This window comes from Phoca vitulina, unplaced genomic scaffold (assembly GCF_004348235.1).
Source record: "Phoca vitulina isolate PV1807 unplaced genomic scaffold, GSC_HSeal_1.0 scaffold24, whole genome shotgun sequence".
NCBI lineage: Eukaryota > Metazoa > Chordata > Mammalia > Carnivora > Phocidae > Phoca > Phoca vitulina.
In genome coordinates this window covers 24,312,063-24,328,886 of record NW_022589727.1, presented here as the reverse complement: position 1 = coordinate 24,328,886, position 16,824 = coordinate 24,312,063, and the positions used below count along the sequence as shown (strand labels likewise).

The 16,824-nt window shown below is 40.8% G+C and overlaps 1 protein-coding gene across 13 annotated transcripts in view; it reads left to right on the top strand.

Moving 5' to 3' along the window:
* DLGAP1 (DLG associated protein 1) overlaps window positions 1-16,824 on the top strand; it is a 905,535-nt gene that overhangs the window by 630,320 nt on the left and 258,391 nt on the right. The window lies entirely within an intron of this gene.

Genomic DNA, 16,824 nt, shown 5'->3' with positions numbered 1-16,824 from the left:
AGCGGCTTAATTAGCAGTACTCTCTCCAGATGTACAGCTATAGAAAGAACATACACAGTTTCTGGGAAACAATCCACTTTGTGCTGACCATGATCGTCTACGGTGCTTGTGATCCAAACCAACACACGGATGTACACAGTCCCAAAATGTGAGAGGTGATTCAGCATTGTGTGCACAGCAAATGCTTTCAGATTGGACAGACTTGGGTTTGAACCCTCTTTCTACCATGTCTCTATCTGTGTGTCCTGGAGCAAGTCAATTACCCTTTCTGGGCCTCAATTTCTTCATCTGTAAAACAGAGATAATAATGGTGCTTCGCTCATCAGAGTAAGTATTCACCATGATGACAGTGTGGGTGCTTGAGGTATCTGGAAAAAATAGCCCAAATATGGCCACATCTCAATCCCAGGAGGTTGTGAATATTACCTTCTGTGACAAATGTGGCTTTGCAGATGTGATTAGTCAAGGGAGTTGGGAAGGTGGGTTATCTGGGTGGGCCCTAAATGTAATAAGTGTCCTTATAAGAGGGAGGAGAGAGACCTGACCACAGAAGAAGGCCACATGACCACGGAAGCAGAAGAGAGATTTGAAGATGCTAAGCTGCTGGTTTTGAAGCCAGAGGAGAGGGCCTAGAGCTGAGTAATGCAAGGAATGCAGCTCTAGAAGGTGAAAAGGCAAGGAAATGGATTCTCCCCTAGAGCTTCCAGAGGAAGCTCAGCCCTGCCAAGAACCTCGTCTCAGCTAAGTGAACCAATTTTGGACTTCTGGCTCCAGAACTGGGAGAGAATAAGTATGAGTTGTTTTAAGCCACTAAGTTTGTGGTAATTTGAAGCCACAGCCTCAGGAAAGTAACACAATGGTGATATTTTGGGAAATGAAAGATGACTCCAAATGAGCTGATAACATAAGAAAAAAGACATTACAAAGGCTGATATGTGGGGCGCCTGGGTGGCTCAGTCGTTAAGCGTCTGCCTTCAGCTCAGGTCATGATCCCAGGGTCCCAGGATCGAGTCCCGCATCGGGCTCCCTGCTTGGCGGGAAGCCTGCTTCTCCCTCTCCTACTCCCCCTGCTTGTATTCCTGCTCTTGCTGTCTCTCTCTCTGTCAAATAAATAAAATCTTAAAAAAAAAAAAAAAAGGCTGATATGTGGGGTGGAGAGGCCCTCCGAGTATTCAGTGTGTGGTTGGAGATACGGCAGTGTCGTGTGTCCAAGGGGGGCCAGAAAGAAAAGGGCATAGGGTGAAGCCATGTGCGGGGATTTAGACGTGAGCAGAAGTGAGGTCCTGCGGAGAAGGGAGTGCTGGCCGGTGGCTGGGGGTGGGATGTGCTGATGGAGGGCGGCTGAGCGAACGGTAGAATGCCCTGTTCAGGCAAGAGCAAACAGTTATGAAGGAAGGCTGGTGTGGGGACTCTCCCTGGGCCACCACGCATGCTGAGGGAAGGAGGAAAGGCGGATTTAGAAAAGAGAACCTGTGTCCTGGAAACAAAACGAAAGGAGCCATTTTCTCTTGTTCTCGGCGCCATATTCCCGATCAAAAACCACAGTCCCGGGAAAGGAATTCTGAAAAAGATTTGTTGTGCTTGAAGCCAATTCAAGACTATTAGCAGGCAGTGACTGAAGGCCTTCTACTTCATCTATTTCTAGCCATACCCAGGGAGGTGTAGGCCAAAGTAGAGTGAGTGCATTTGCACTCTCCACATGTTGTACATAATTTGGTATTTCCTACAGAACACACTGTGCCTTTTCACACCGCCATGCCTCCCTGTGCGCCATCTCTCCTCTCCTGTAAGACCTTCATCTGCCTGGGCCCCACTGGCAACGTCTTGCCCATCATTCAAGTCTTGAATGAAGTCTGACCTCCTTGAACCAGCTTCCATGTTAATTGCACTATCTAGGATGTATTTGTTAGCAATTTCCGCACTTCATTGTAACCACACTTGAATGATTGCTCCCTCCCCTGTACTGATTCCACCTTTCCCTCAGTAGACTGGGGGCAAATGCCAGTCTGTTGATACCACAAGGCTTGGCATGTAGGAAGCATTCCATAAATGTGAATGGTTGCTAAGAAAGTGGATCTTAAATGTCCTCCCCACAAAAAAGGGGGGGAGGGGATATTTAATTGATGGGATGAGGTGTTAGATAAAGCTAGGTGGTAATCGTGTTGCAATATAGAAGCATATCAAACCAATACGTTGTATACCTTAAACTTACACAATGTCATGTATCAATTATATCTCAATAAAAGTGGGAACAAGGGAAAAAGAAGATTTGAGGGGGCTTCAAGAACAAAAAAATAAATGTGAATGAATGGATGGATGAATTGATTCACTAATTTGTACCCTACAGGCAGAATTATCATGGGATAAGGAAAATAATAAAATTTATGAATCCCAGGGTCAGTGTCTAAAGGAAGAAAGGCCTTCCACCCAGTTCTCTTGAAAGTAAGAAATTATAAAAGTAAGTAACACCAGAACTGCTCCATGCATGATGTAGGTATTAATTCCTTTATCATCTATTGTATAGTTCAAATCACAACTCAATATCTGATCTAGAATTTAAGAACAGATTTTCTTCACCTTCCAGACTGAATTTGCCATTTCCTTTATGACATGATTTTTTTTTTTTAAATCAGGGCAGGCTACAAAAGGAAAATAAAATACCATGTTAAATGCACACTAATTTATTTTCAAGTATAATAAAGCCACAGGTTGATTTTTACCTATTGTCTTTCACATTTGAGGGCAAATTGTCTAAAATTCACAACTGTTTTCTTTTCTTTTTTTTTTTTTAATTTTATTTATTTGTCAGAGAGAGAGAGAGCACAAGCAGGGGGAGTGGCATGCAGAGGGAGAAGCAGGCTTCCTGCTGAGCAGCGGGCCCGATGCAGGGCTTGATCCCAGGACCCTGGGATCATGACCTGAGTGGAAGGCAGATGCTTAACCGACTGAGCCACCCAGGCATCCCCACAATTGTTTTCTTAAAAAAAGATAACTTTATCATGTGCAATGGATGCTACTCTTACTTATGGTTGCTACTATTATCTTTTTATTACAAACATAAATAACAAGAGCAGTAGTAAAACATGTCACATTCACATTTGGAATAACATGAACTTATGTGAATTAAATACATCACTAAGAAATTATCAAGTGACTGAACATGTATAGCATCTACCTACAACAAGCAAGCAACTCAAAAGGCACAATTCATGTGCCCAAGTCTCAGGGACAAATTATAAACTACTTTATCCTCATTGTACATCCATCTGAAATATTTAGTAAATTTAGAATGACATAGTTAATACCCAGCTCTAAGAGTTCACTCATTACTCTGAGCAGAGAAAGTGGTGGCTCGTTACCAAATAGAGTAACGGGGGGGGGGGGGGGGCGTGAAATCCTCTACTTCCCATCTACAGGAAGCACATATAATGTGAACACTTCCTATGTGTGGAAGGCACAGTGCCAGGCATTGTAGGTGGTACAAACATGCGTACCAACCATGCCCAGTCACTGTGCTTGACAACTGTTGAGCATTTCTAGTTACACTTGTTTATAAGCCACCCAATGGGGTATTTCATAGCAACTGAAAGACCCTGAGCAGCATGACTGAAACTGATGAATGGCTAAAAGAAAAGTTGCCTTGAAAAAAGAGCAGCTAACATCTTAGGATTTCCTTAGGTCAAGTAGCCTAGTTATATTTTTGCTCGCTTTCATTACACCAGAATCAAGTCCTGTGCTTGTGGAAGGAGAATGATTTTGTTGGGCTAAAACACCAGGAAAACTGTTCTTTTACCCATTCACTGAAGATTTCTTACCACAGATGGGTGACTATTATTTCTGCCCTCTGCCTCTTTCCCTCCCCAGTTTTAATTCCATGGCTCCATCCTAATCTACATTGTTTTTAAATTGCTTAGAAACAAGATGTCATCAACTAGTGATGTGCTGGGTAAAAAAAAAAAAGAAGAATGTCTCTTTTCCAAACTATCATAGAATCTAGAAAGAGAAAAAAGTGGTTAGTACTTGCTGCATTCCTCCATGCACATGACTTTAATAATCTGGGATATTTTGCTTTCTTAAAATGAAATGATAGGGGCACCTGGGTGGCTCAGTTGTTTAAGCGTCTTCCCTCCGCTCAGGTCATGATCCCAGGGTCCTGGGATCCAGTTGCGCATTGCACTCCCTGCTCGGCAAGGAGCCTGCTTCTCCCTCTCCTGCTCCCTCTGCTTGTGCTCTCCTCTCTCTCTGTCAAATAAATAAATACAATTTTTTTAAAAAAAAAGAAATTATAAATTAATGTTTTTAAAAGTTTGGTATATTTGGAAGTTTTATTTACAAAGAGTATATGTTTATATAAAGTATAAGATTAATAATGTCCCTTGCTTGCCAAAATTAATATCTTCATGCCAGAGTCAAAAATCACATACAAATAGAGCTGAAAAGAGTCATAAAAGGGGATATACTTAAATTTCACATATGTCTAAGTGCTTCATTTTTATAGAAAAGAAATAAATACTCGAAGTTATTGGGGAGGGAGAGCTAATTCATTATAGTGGAGGTTTAAACATAAAAGGAAGAAAACAACATATGTTTGGATTCCAAAATCCTGTTACATCATAACACCCTAAATTGGAAAGAAGATGGAAAACATATCTTGAAAGCCTAGTCCACATGCTTGGCACACCCTCACAAAACCCCTGTGCCATTTTATTAACACACTTTTTCACACGTAGCTGCTGGATCTAATGAGAGGCTAAATCTTGCCTTTGTGGTAGAAATTGATTTATTTTTCCCCCTCATTCTGAGTTCTCCTGTAGCCAGCCCCAGGGCTTCGAGAGCCTGCTTCATTGTTCATCATTAGTATTTATCACTTTTACAGAATGCCACGGGGTACTCAGAACTATACCTGCCTATTCAAAAGAAAACACAAAATCCCCGGCTCTCGAGAGGAGTGGGGGGCGGGGGACCATTAAAAGCATTCTCAGAGTCTAAGAAAAGGAAAATACAATAGTAATGAAACAATATGCCCAGTAGGAGGGCCACTTAGGCTACCTCTGAGAGGTAGATTCCAAGGGGAGAGGAAAGAATGTGCGGTTGAGGACTCTTTTGCCTTCTTAACCTAACCCCCTCCGCGCTGACTTCAGGTCAGTGCGCTACCTCGGAGCACGAGCAGGGGGCAAGCCGGGAATGGAGCAAGCCAGGTATTCGAGTCACGTAACAGGAGGGGCGAAAAAATGTAGGGCCTCCTAGGTGGGCAGATACCATTCACCTGCCATCTGTGTGACCTCATTCAGAGTCGGGAGGATGCTTGAGAAGGGAAGAAAGAGAACCTAATCCCATTACCTTTTATGAGTACTCAGAGAAAACATCTATAAAAACGGAGGATAAAAATGTTGCATAGTAATAACATGCACCCGTGGTCTCACACGGACCTGATTTCCTCTTTCATATTACCCAATAAATGCAATTTCCTCCTGACGTGTATTTTTTTAAATAAAGAAAATCAGTAGGATTCTACAATAGGTGTATTTTTCTGGGTGGGAAAGTGATGCATTTGGTTTCATTTCCTCCTGGTGTCGTAATCCTTTTCCATCAGCAATGCTACCAAGATTGGAACGCTGATTTTAATATTTCATACTTTAATTGACTGTAGTTCTCCCGTATATCTATTCAGTTTGAAATTTTGGATGACAGTATATTTTCAGCTCAACCTATTTTAATTCTTATTCCAGACTCTGTGGAATCATATGACAGCAGGTTTAAGGCTGATATTAACCACTTCCTATTTTTGGCAGGTTGGTATAAACATTACTAAATAGGTCTATAAAGTCAGGTAAAATATACTCAAAATCACCTTTACATGCATTTTCATAACCACAGTGGCTGCCTCAGAGCTGACACCCAATAGATAGCCGCTGAAGGAATGATGGGGGAAAGTACATAATTAGAAGGGTGAACCAAGAGACAAGCCTCCATCTGCAATTATAAGAAACTCCTTCCCTCCATGTTTAGGCTTCCATTAAATTACAATCGCCAAAAAGTAAAACTCAGATGAGATGCGCTTCTACACCCAGTGATGGTGATGGGTTCCAAAAGTGCTAGAGTTTATATGTTAGAAAGGAGAATAATTCATGTGAGGTCCTCCTAACATAAAACTTGTCTTTCTTATATAACATCAATGGTAAATGTGGCATTAGAGTTCTGCTTCTTTCTCCAAAGGATATTTTTTTTTAAAACACCCACAAATGTCATCCCATCTATTTTTAAGCAGAGTGCTGCTGGGTAACCAGCTGAGTCGTCTAAACCCAATAGGAAAATTCTACGTTTAAATAAGCTGTTTTATCTCATTGAAAATAAGTGGTGCAGACTGACACAGAACATATGGATTTTTGCATACGGTAACATGTAAATTTTCTTAACTTTGAATATAAAACTCTAGCCCAAGCTGAAAAGATAGGAAAGCAAAATATATTCTTTAGTAATCGCTCTTTAACGGTTCCAATTTCTGCTTCTCCCACCCAACTTTCATCGATTTCCAGTGAAAAACCTGTTCCTTGGGTTCTCTTTGCAGGTGACGAAGTAATATTTGTAGATTGAGATACTGTAAAGACAACACAAATTCTAAAAAACAGACCTAGATGAGTTATAAATTTTTCGTTTTTTCATAGATTTCATTTTTGTAATGGATTTAGGGTTTGTCCACAGAATTTATTTTTCAATACAAGTTATATTTGTTAATTCTGAAAAAAATACTGACAGTACAGAATGGTATAGAGTTAAAAGTAAAAGCCCTCTGCTTCCCAGCTCCCCATTTCTACTTCCGAAAGAGAACCACCACCATTATCATGTTAACATTTTCCTTCTGATATTTTATGCATGTATTCAAACACAATATGTGCACACATTTCCTTTCTTTCTTTTCAACAAACCAGTTTCATACTGTAAGTTACTGTTCGGCGCTTGGCCCTTTTAAACTTTATAATATATTTGGTCTTCTTTTCATGGCAGTACATTCAGATCGCCTCATTCTTTTTAATAACTGTGAAATGCTTCATTATAGGGGAGTGTTCATCCCTTTTGCAAATGTTTAATGCTCATCCACCATGTGCCAGGCACACTTCCAGACACTAAGAATACAGAACTGAATAAAACAAAATCCCTGCTTCACAGAGACCACATTCTACTGTATTTTAACATTTGAGGAACTGGCATATTAACAATACATAGTGAGCAGCATTATTCACTCTCACGGTTTTAACTGTTACAAACAATGCCGTAAGAAATCACCCAGTAAATAAATCTTTATACTCATTTGTCAGTTGAATAAATTGCAGATATTATTCTTATTCACTCAGCCTTTCAGTCAATTCTTTCTTCCTATCATCAACTTCTCTAGGACTGGATTGTGAATGTTTTAGTGTTAATTAAATTAATGCAATAATAGAATTTTTACACTTAGGTACTTAACCTTTGTAAATCTACCTCCTTAAGTACCTTAATAAAGATACTAAAATTCATCTGAATTGAATCCTTCTGAACCAGCCTATGATAGTGCTCCAAAGGAGAATTAGGTCAGATGAACTACTTTCCCTCCACTTTTATTGATCACATGTGCTGAAAACTCCTAATTTAAATATTTCATGATAACCAAATGCTTCCCAGACACAATTTTTATGTCTCCTTTTAGCTTCTGTGTGGCATAAGAACAAAGGAAAGATGTTTTGTAAATCAAAACAAAACGAATAAATGTATTTCTCCATTCATAGCAAATTCAAGAAAATTATGCCTTCTACAAAATTGGGCAAAAAAAAAAAAAAAGAATTGTTACTTAGGTGATTCTTATTCAAAAACCCATCCCTCAGAAACCCCAGAGAGGATTTCTACTGTCATAGTTTCTACTGTCTTTATGCCCCATATATTTCTTGCAACTGAAATCAGGTCAAAATTTACATCTAGGAGCACCTTGAACGAAACTAGAGAAGGAATTCACGTTGCCAGATGGGGGGTATACCAGGGAGAAAGTAGTCTCACCCCCTCTACCTCAGTGGTTGGAGGGGAGGGTCTCCCGTTCCTGCCCCCTACTCCCATCCCCAGAAAGTATTCCCTACGTTTCAGACTTCCAGTGATATCAGGAACATTTGACTGGTTTGGGTAGAAACAAGGAAGCTACTTAAATTTTTTTTTCTAATTTAAGAACTATGTCCTTGTAGGAAAAAAGTTCCCTGTGGACATTCTGACACAAAACCGTTTTGTTTTGTTTCGTCCAAATCTGTCTCAGGGAAAACAAAAATAATTTTTTTGTCAAATGGAATATCATAACTGGAGCTTAATTTAATGTTTTGCTATTAATTCAAAATTTTTTACTCTGCACAAACAACTGCCAACTTGAGTGGGAGGCTAAGGGCCCACTCGACCAGCTATAGTGAGGGGTGTGTGAATTGCAGAAAGCCGGCATGGTTACTAGGGGAGGCATGAATATCTGAAGAATCTGAATCAGGTCAGTTTGACTTATTACCAGAAAGGTAAAGAAAGAAAAAAGGCCAAAAAAAAAAAAGAAAGAAAAAAAGGCCAAAAAAAAAAAGCACTTCTCAAAAGAAACATATCTGCATTGTTACTGTCTGTAAGTAATTCGCAACTTCTGTAATAGGATAAACATCATCCTCGAATATGAAATCTGCCTGTGTGTTCATGGATGTGTGAGAGATGAAACACCGAAGACTGAATTGCAGTCAGTATTGGCAATAGAAGGGATAATGGCTGGGCATGCCATCCACAGAGATTCTTTTATATCCAAGATAATCATTTACCATCTTGAGTAAGACACTCTTACCTTGTTACAGTTTTTACTATAAAAGGTTGGCATGATCTAGGTTTATGATAGAAAATGCAAGCCATGTGACACATACCTATCCTTATAGATCAATGCCACTTTCATTTCTCTGTTTACTGTCTTTCATTTGCACAGATTTCTGGAGTGAAACCAATAATGACATAGACTTGACACAAAGTCTAAGCTCCCAGAGCCTGAATCTTGTTATGGTTCTTCCCTTCTACACATGGAGACCACCCTCCATTTGTCCTCTCCATACCCAGACAGGGAGATAAAACCATTCACAAACTATGATAAGCACTCATTTAGATTAGCCATTTTTTTTCATTTTGTTGAGTCCAGTGGATAGATAAGTAATTGCATTATAATGGAGCTGAAACACAGGTCCAAGAGAGGAGGGACCTGAATTCTAGCCCAATTCTGCCACTTAATTAGCCATATAAACTGTAATTTACATTCTGGGTGTCAGTTTCTTCAGGTGTAAATGATGATATGTATCAAAACATGATGTGAATAGATCTTCAGCTGAAGAAAAGTTATAGAATTTGATAAACTAGTGACATACTCAGGTTTCTTAATTGGCAGACATCCCGTGATCTTTACGATGCTGACATGGATGGCAACTCTCCAAGACAACAATGCCGTGTAGAGTATCTCCCAAACCTCTTCCATCTTGGAACCCTCTTCCATGAAGCGTCTCTATGGATGAGTGATCCATGAAGTATGTTGTAGAATACACTGGGTGAGATGACAATTTTAGGATTTTGCTTGACTGGTCCTGCCACAATCTGGTGATGGGGCTGTGTGGGCCTAGTGGAGTTCCATCAACCCTGCTGTGGAATGTGGTTGTGGTTCCCTGGAGACCTTCACAGAAACATCCAACTTCAGCTCCCTGGAGGCCACCACGGCCTCCCCTTTGGATGCCGGTTATACGTCCACCCCCTACGAAACCCACCATAGATACTACACCCATCCCCATCAGCGTCGTCATGGACAGGGCCCCTCCCGACCTGTTCTGCTGTGGTCCCTCCTGCTTGCCCACATTGGATGCCACGTTTCTTCCCTGCATTGGTGGAGAAAAATCCAGGACTAAAGATTCCCACACTTACTTCTCAACCATTTAATAAGTCAGGTATATCTCAGGTGATAGAATAAAAGATTTCATGAGCACTTTTATTTTATCTTATTTTCTTATTTCTTATTTGATACTCTGCTTGGAACTGGGTATATAGACATGAATAAGACATAGTTTCTGCCAGACGAATGATATCACCCCCCTCTCAAGTTGCTTACAGATTGGTGGGTAAGAAAGATTTGTAAACAAATGGTCTTAAAATATTGTGATAGTGTCACATTAGTAGTATGTGCAGGTTGTTACAGTAGATCTTAATCTTTTTAGGTTAGCTCTATATTTATTTTATTAAGGCAGGTCATTATGGAATTCCTCATCTTTTTCGAATGTAGAAGGGCTTAAATAAAGGATTTGAAGCTCCTATTTATTTCATGCGGTGTGATAGTTCAGGTGACTAGATTTTCCTGTTCATCGGTCAGCAAGAAACAAACATTTCATAAACGGCTTCCCTGCTCTTGAAAACCTATCAATTAAATTCAGAATGACTTATTTCATCTTATTAAAGAGAATGCACCTGTCAGGCACTCTGCTATGCACAGGATCACTCTGCTTCGATGGCCTGTGTGGACCTTCTGAACAGCTGATTAGGGACTTGGTGTTTACACTTAGGTCTTTGGCCCAAATTAACTCCTTAGAAGAATGAATGGAGCATATACAGCCCACAACTGAAGAGAATCTATATAACAGTAAGCACTGAGGCGGCCCTGTCTGCCTCCGGAGTCCCGTGCCCACTACCCCGGAGGCTGCCACTTGAGGGTACTTCTGTGTGGCCACCTGGCTAGACTAGAGTACCCAATTACCTAATCAAACATGAATCCAGGTGTCACTATGAAGGAAGTTTGTAGATATGGCTAATATCGACAATCAGTTGCCTCTAAGGAAAGATTACCCCCCAATAATGTGGGTGGGCCTCATCCAATCAGGTGAAAGTCCTGAGAACAAAGCTGAGGCTTCCTAGAGCAGAAGAAACTCTGCCTCAAGACTCAGCTCCTGCCTAAGTTTGCAGACCACCAGCCGTCCCTACAAATTTCACACTTGCTGCCCCCCACAACCATGTGAGCGAGTTCCGTAAAACAAACCTCTTTTTTTTCTGTCCTGCTCTGAGAACATCTTTTGATCCACTTTCCCTTACACACCAGCCTTGGAGATTTTCCCAAGTGCACTGATCTTCCCCATCCCAAGCCCGTTCCCACCCCCAGGCTGAAAGAGCCTTGAAACTATTGCATATTCCTCTATCACAGTTCAGCTCCGTTATGAATTAAATAGGCGGTAGGGGCTGGCCCCATGAGGGAATTAACCATCATGGATGACATGATTTCTACATGAAAATACCTTTTGAATTCCAAAAAACAAGCTTTTATCTAATAGGAATTTTATATGCATTTTTTACATCACTTATGTCCTTGTAGTTAGTTCCTGATACATGCGTTACGATCCTCATTTTGTTTGAGAACACTGAGGTTAAAAGATGTGAAGGTCATTGGACCAAAATCACACATCTGGGAAGTAGTAGAGTCAAATCTGAATCCGTGTTTACCTGATTCCAAACTCTATACTATATTCCTTGCACCATGCTCCTTCCCTTAAGTGAAAAACTACCTGGGTAAGAATTACCTGGTAGGAAAATATTCCATTTTTTTCTGTGACACTTTTATAGGAGTATTGTATTGAGAAGGATTGGAACATTACCTAAGTGACAGATGTTTCATATGGACATCAAATACCATATCAATTATAATAAAAAGACAGGATTGTTCTAAGGTGAATGAAAACCTTTTTAAAAATTATTTTAGCTTTTAAAAATGTTTTGAACCCCACTGCTCCTGGCCCTCAGTGGCTGATATATCAAAAACATGCAAAGGCATTTCAACCCTCAGGCTGCCTTGACCTGGCCTTGCAGAGTTTATCCTAACCCAACTGATGGACTCCATCCATCTGCTTAGGCATCCCCGCCCTGGGCCAGTGCGTTCTCCGACTCTCGGCTACACAGGGGCCCATTCAAAAAGGACACTCCTGTTGTCCTCATTCTGAAGTTGGAGAGCTGTTAAGAATATTCTTCTATGAAATTTCAACCAGTGAAAGTAAAGGTAACTAAGAGAGAGCTCAATTCTAGAAGTATTACTTTAGGGTCTCAAAGCTATTCATTCAACAAGCACATATTAAACATTTACTGTACAGGAGGTACTTTGGGAAAAACAAAGATGAATCATATTGTCCTATGATTAATAATGAACGTGGCGGTGCTCTGTGCTAGATGCTCTAAAAACAGTGCTTTTCAAGCCAATGATAGCAACCAATTAGTGGTTCACGAAATCAATTCAGTGGGTCACAAACAACATCATTTTTAATTAAGTAGAATACAATAGAAGAGAATAGAAAAGAAGATAGAGTACATGGCCACAGAGAGGTTAAGTCTTTCTTTCTTTCTTTCTTTCAGTTGTATATGTGCATATACTGGTTTCCAAAGGAAGATGTATCCCTTACTGTGAAATGTAGTCAAAACCTATTTAAAAGCTACTGCTCTAGAGAGAGCAAAAGAAGAAAACAAAAGCTTTGCTCTCAAGAAGCTTGCATCTTGCTGGGAAGATAAAGCTAATTAATGAACAGCAGAATCCTTTGTATAAAGCAGCTAATGACTAGAGGGTACAATGAATGTTGCTGATTTAGTGTCCCCGTGAGATTAAGACCAGGGAAAAATCACTGTGACAGTTCATTAACTCCTTCCTCCTTGAAAAATTCCTCACTTGGCTTCCAGGACAACACACCTCGCTGATCTTTCTCAGAATCCCTCGCTTATTCCTCCTTAGCTCCCCATCTCCTGTGGTTGGGTCAATGCCAAATGGGTACAGCTCTTAGGCCAATTCTCTCTCCTACCGATACCCATTTCTTAGGTCACCTCAGTCATTATCTGAGCTTTAAATACCATGTGAGGGCCCACATTTGTGTTTGCAGCCCTGACAGCCTGAACTCCCAGCCTTGCATAGCCAGGGCCCTAGTTAACCTCTCTACTTAGATGTCTTGTGGGCATCTCAAAGTTAGTATGTCCCAAATTGAACTCCTCATCTTGGTCACCCCAGTCCACACCTCCCTTAGGGTTTCTCATCTCAGCTAATGGAAATTCAATCCCTCCAGCTGATCAGGCCAAAAATCATGGTTTCGTTCTTGACTTTCCTCTATTCTCAATTCCCATGTCCAAATCATCGTTGAGAAGCCCGCTGGCTCTATCTTCTCCTCACCTCCTCCACTACCACCATTCCTCACCTTAAACCCCAGTCTGGATTAATGTGTGAGCCTCCAAACTCTTCCCCAGATTCTACCTTATCCCCTCTAGCAACCTCAACTCAGCAAGCCAAATGATCCTTTTAAACCACAACCGGTCACATCTCTCATCAGAGCCTCTGAGCTATTCCTATGTTACCGAGGAAAAGCCACAATCCTTCCAATGGGCTGGGAGGTCCAGTGATCAGGACCCCATGCCCACCCATCACCACCCTGTGCTCACCTTGTTCTGTCTCTTCTCACTCCCCTGCCCCGCGGGGCCTCCGCAAGGCAGCGTGGCAAGCAGGTCTCCCCAGCAGGACTTTCTTACTCTTCTTTCTGCTCCAATCACTTGCCCTACAGATCTCCCGGCTGACCCCCTACCCATCTGATCTTTACTCAAGGTCACCTTCTCAGTGAGGCCTCCGGGGACCATGCTCTGCAGCACTGCAAACTCCACCGCCCTCCCTCCTCCACGGACACACTCTGCCCCTTCTCCTGCTTTCTTTTTCTCTGCAGTACAGCTCACCATCTAACTAACGTCCATTTTACTTAGTTTATTCATGCCCGTCTTCCTCCTTGTGCATTATACCGTCTGTATCCCCAGTTCCTAAAGCAGCACCTGTTTCACAATAATAAGCTCAATAAATCAGCATCGAATGAATGAATAAATCTTTTTAAAATATTTTGAGTCACTAAAAGAAATGGTACTTTTAACTCCACCTTAACCACAAAGTAAAGAAAGACCATAATAAAGTTTGGTCTCAGAAACCTCATCTCAAACTCTACACTGAATACTCCAGTTGGGACATTTCCTTTTGATGGAGCCTGAGCTAGTTTGGAAGTACTGGTTCAGACAGATGCTGAGTGCGTCCTACTCATCTGTGCACGTGTGTGTGTGTGACAACTCCTGTTGGTTCTGTATCATGCTGCCTAGCGGAAGTGGGTGGAAATACAGCCTTAAAGTGCAAATCCTCAAAAGGCCATTTCCCCATATGGTAACTATTAAAGTGGAATTTTGTATTACATGTGCATTAAGACACCCAAAATAATATTCCATTCTTTCTGGATGTCAAGAACTACATTCACGCAATTTGAAAGATGATGGTTTCATTGAATTAGAATGGACAGTGTTCGTGAAAGAAAGATTCTATTTTGGCCCATTTAAATACAGTATACTTTTAGGTGTCGTGAATGTAACGTGGAGTAAAAAATCCAAACAGCACCAAGGTGCACTAGTAATTAGATAAGAGTGATACAAAAAAGAAAAAGCAGGAAATTTTGAGCTGTATCTCTTCTTAAATCTTTTGTTTTATTCTAATAGACACCAAATAGCTAAGTTAATGGTTCACAAGTGTAATAATTTATGGCCTATTTGAGAAACTTAGTATCTCAAACTTAATGGTAAACTAAGGGAAAAATATTTGCTGAAATCTATTTCAAAATTTGTAATTTCAGGGGCACCTGGGTGGCTCAGTCGGTTAAGCGTCAGCCTTCTGGCTCAGGTCATGATCCCAGGGTCCTGGGATCGAGCCCCAAATTGGGCTCCCTGCTCAGCAGGGAGTCTGCTTCCCTGTCATTCCCCCTGCTCATGCTCTCTCTCTCTAATAAATAAAATCTTTAAAAATTCTTGTAGTTTTGAAATTAAGTATTAATAATAGAGATGATTGATTTGATGCAAACTAGCTGTTCCAAGATCATCAGACTTTAAGTTCTAAGGGAAAAGATCCATACTCATAAACACTGACAAGTAGTGGGGTCTCAGAACTGCTGAAAGATTTAGAAGATTTTAGCCAACACCAAAATTTAGTATCGATAAATGGTATTTCTACATCTGGGCTTCTGTTGACTTCAGGAAGACCACTAACCTTCTACCCGCACCTCTGCTTTTGAACACCAGATACAGAATTCAAATTTGCCTCAGGGAATTCAATTTTTGGAATTATAGCTCCAAATCACAGGGGATAGAGTGGACAGATGCCCCCACACATGACTGAATCAACGATGGCTCACCTAGCCATTGCAAGCCAAACGATATGCCTCCAGCATGCCAGAAAGACATGTGAGAAATGAACAGTTGCATTAAAAAATAAGAAAGGGCTCTAAATTAGCGTATCTCCTAAATGGTCAATGGAAATAAACGTAAGATGCTTGCTATGGACCTAAACCTCTGTTTTTTTAATCTTGCTGTCTTTTAGGATGTTTGTGTTCTTGCTTATATTTCACTAAAACTTGTAGCCAACTACAACTGCTGGATGATGAGTACTCTGTGGTTCTTTCAAGCATCTAACCCTCCCTACTTGTTACAGTTGTCAAAATGTTAACAGCATTGTAGCTCCCAGTAACTTAATACTTGAGTTTTATGTTTAATGGAAAATTGCTAAGTTTTGAAACTTACAGACAGCGAATGATATGTTGAAAAGAACACAGAAATTTGAAACAAACCTGCCCTTCAATTCTGAATATGATTTACTAGCTGTACAATTTAGTGTAAGTTATTTAATAGCACTAAGTCTCAATTTTGTCATCTTTGCAATGGGATTAATAACAACATAGGGTTTTGTATCACATGAGATAATGTTTGTGTGTTGGGATTGTAAAATGGCTACCAGCAAGTCCTAAAGCTAATTACTTTACTATGGATGTACCGAATGAGAGAGGAAGTATCTTTGACTCAGCATTCTAAGCAAAGGTTGAGATGCTTGCTTACAGAGCAGGCTTAGATCACACGCTGAGTCCTGAGCCAAGCAAGGCAACTGGGGAATGTGATGTGTTGATTGGCTAAGCCAACTGCTGTGCTACTCCTGAGACACATGGACCTCAGGTGGGTTTCCTTCTGGGGAGGAAGGGTTCTCCAGAGCAAAATCATGGAGATGTGACTACAAGAACCAGAATTAGAACCAGGGTGGCAAAACCCACAGATGTCCACTACAATCAAAATGCAGGGCGGACAATAAAGAAAATTAATTTTCCTCCCCTGTCCTCACATTATACCAGAATGTGGTATTTTAGTTACTACTTCTTGATGTGGAATCACAAGGCATCTTCACGACAGACAGCAGCCCCTTTGGTGTCAGCTGTCACCTCACTAACATTTTCTACCAGCCCCCAAAGGCTCATGGACCACTCCCCTCCTTTGAGGGGTCACAGACCTTGCCCCTTACATTTCTCCCACAATCCCTTTTCTCAACAGCATCCACGCACTTCACACATAGACGTTCAACTCCTAAGGAATGGTTTTATCACCAGGGAAGATTTTTAAGAACAAAGTACAAACCCAGTAGGTGAATCAAAGGTACTGAAATACTTCACTCAGCTTGACTTGCTTTAAAGCTATTTTTCCATTTTCCTTCATCTCTCCCCCAGATTTGCCCAATCACTTAAAACTTGTAAACCCCTTTGAGACCAGAGACTGTGCTTTATAAAATGCTTTTGGTGTATTTACCCAGCACCTACTATCATGCTAAGTACCCTGTAGATACCTATAAATGTTGGTGGGTGAGAATAATTCCACAGGGTCACAGTGACTGAATCACTATTGCATAGTACTGTCAATAAAGTTTTGTTTAAGAGTGTTGAAACGTTTTTATTTGGAGGGAGATATAGC